The sequence below is a fragment of the Protobothrops mucrosquamatus genome, unplaced genomic scaffold (genome assembly GCF_001527695.2).
Source record: "Protobothrops mucrosquamatus isolate PMUCROS unplaced genomic scaffold, P.Mucros_1.0 scaffold3572, whole genome shotgun sequence".
Lineage (NCBI taxonomy): Eukaryota > Metazoa > Chordata > Lepidosauria > Squamata > Viperidae > Protobothrops > Protobothrops mucrosquamatus.
In genome coordinates this window covers 200,965-203,514 of record NW_015389537.1, presented here as the reverse complement: position 1 = coordinate 203,514, position 2,550 = coordinate 200,965, and the positions used below count along the sequence as shown (strand labels likewise).

The window sequence follows — 2,550 nt, the reverse complement described above, 5'->3', positions numbered from 1 at the left end:
GTGCCCCCTGCTGCTGCAGGCCTCCCAATGGTGACTGTGCAAGTGGGGTTTGTAGTGGTGTATTCTGCTGTTGTAGGCCCCTCAATGATTGCTGGACATGCTGGGCCTCCCCCATCTGCAAGCTGACCGGCTGTAGTTCTGGCAGTTGCATCACTTCAAGCTGTCGTAAGGCTTCTATTAGCTGTGGTAAGCCCAGTTGCTGGAAAGGCCTCAATTTGGGATTCCTTATGTCTTCAGGACTGTGACTCACCATTTTTGTTGGCAATGCTGCGTGGCCTCGTCCAGAGCCTTCATAATAATGAGTTCCATGCTAATAATTTCTTCTTGTGTGCAAGCACCATCAGTAACATAGGCAAACTGGTGAAGCTTCGGCGGGTAGATATCCTCAAGTTTAGCAGCTATAAATAAAGACGATATTCCAATCAGCTGGAGGAGGGTCTTTACAATGTTCTTTTGTGTTGCCATGAAGCGATCGAAGAAATCCTGAGCTAAATAAAACGTCTCTCTTTGAAGTCTGTGGACCTCACAAACCTCCATTAGCCAATCTAGGAGAATTACTCGCATTTTAGGTTCCAAGAGCGGATGCTTTTCCATATAAAGTTTATCTCTTGCGTACTTCTGTTCCTTACTGAGCATATTTTGCCATACTTCATCTCTATTCGCCCAACCCAAAACAGGCAACGGTGTCTCCCTAGCCGAAACCAGCTTTTGATGTTTAGAATTTGCAACGTTTGCATTCTCAAGTTCTTCATCTTTCTCTGGTGTAGGGATCAGCAAGTGTGAATAAGGACACGCAGCATAATTTGACTGACTTTCATTTGATTTTCTGCTGGTTGTATTTATACTGGAAGTATCTTCATCTGGATCTTGTAAAAATATTACATCAGCTTTTCTTTTTCGGGTCCGAACACCATCACTCTCGGCTGGAAGTTTCCTGTCCCTGCAGTCACTCTCACCAGGCATGGTGGTTTGGAGGAATCAAGATAAGGCCCAGCCAGAAACTCTACAAGCACTCCCAGAAGCCCCTTCCCCAATTCGCAGGGAGGAAGGGAGGGAGGGAGACCCCTTCTGACTGCAGGCGGCTACAGGATTGGTACCCTGGAGGTCCCCTGCCAAGGGCTCCAGCCCCACACAGAGAGAGACCCCCAGTCCGGGCCCCTTACAGCGAGGTGAAATCAAGCAACCCCCACAGAAGAGTGGTCACCTATCTCTGAACCTATATCAACTAATAGAGGCTTTGCAGCAGCTTGAGGGGAAGCAGGGGAGTCACTCTCACCAGGCATGGTGGTTTGGAGGAATCAAGATAAGGCCCAGCCAGAAACTCTGCAAGCACTCCCAGAAGCCCCTTCCCCAATTCGCAGGGAGGAAGGGAGGGAGGGAGGGAGGGAGACTCCTTCTGACTGCAGGCGGCTACAGGATTGGTACCCTGGAGGTCCCCTGCCAAGGCCTCCAGCCCCACAGAGAGAGAGACCCCCAGTCCGGGCCCCTTACAGCGAGGTGAAATCAAGCAACCCCCACAGAAGAGTGGTCACCTATCTCTGATATATAGCACGAACATGACTGATCACATAAAGCTGGTAAGAGAAGTGTTAAAGAAACTATTGAATGCCAAGCTTTAAGCCAAGCGTTGACATTCTCTCTCTCCCTCTTTCTTTCACTCTCCCTCTCTCCCCATTTCTCTCTCCCTCTTTCTTTCTCTCTCCCTCTCCCTTTCTTTCTCTCTCCCCTTTCTCTCTCCCTCCCTCTCTCCCTCCCTCTCCCTCTCTTTCTCTCTCCCTCTCTTTCTCTCTCCCTCTTTCTCCCTTTTTCTCTCCCTCTCTCTCTCCCTCTCTCTCTCCCTCTCTTTCTTTCTCTCCCTCCCTCTCTCCCTCCCTCTCTCCCTCTCTCTCCCTCTTTCTCTCCATCTCCCTTTCTTTCTCTCTCCCTTTCTCCCTCTCCTCTATCTCTCTCCCTTTCTCTTTCTCTCTCTCCCTGTCACTCTCTCTCTCTCCCTCTCTCTTTCTCTCCCTCTCTCTATTTCTCTTTCCCTCTTTCTCTCCCTCTCTCCCTCTCAAAGATCCTTAAAATCCTTAAAAGTTATGCTTGGGTGGAAGACTTTTTCTTTTACAGATGGGGTGGGTTGGCAGACAAGTACTCAAAAAAAAAAAGGGGGGGAAATGCGAATAGGCGTCCAGTAGCTAGCTTGAAGTTTGAACGACTTCTTTCTCTTGCCACCGGCTTCTAGGAGGAGCAAAAGACATCCAGCACTGCAACCAGGCGCCCTGGACTGGCCATTCTAGGGCTTCCTGCACTGGCTGACTTAGTTGTCTGCAACCTCCTGTTGTCGCTTGAGGGAGGGGAAGGGACACGGGCGGGAGAGATTCCTTCTTTCTCATCCGAGGAGGGAAGTTATGTTGGACCGTTGACTCTGTGTCGAGCCCCGTGGGCCCGTCATTCGCGGGCAGGCGGGAACCCGCCCGCCGAGCCACCACCTCCCCATCGCCCTCCACGCCGGCCAGACCTCCCAGCTGACAAGCGCACATTCAGGGGGTCGCCAGCTGATGGGCGCAG

The 2,550-nt window shown here is 51.1% G+C and overlaps 1 pseudogene; it reads right to left on the bottom strand.

Moving 5' to 3' along the window:
* Nucleotides 1-250: 250 nt before the first annotated feature.
* On the bottom strand, nt 251-963 carry LOC107297890 (annotated as a pseudogene).
* Nucleotides 964-2,550: the final 1,587 nt, after the last annotated feature.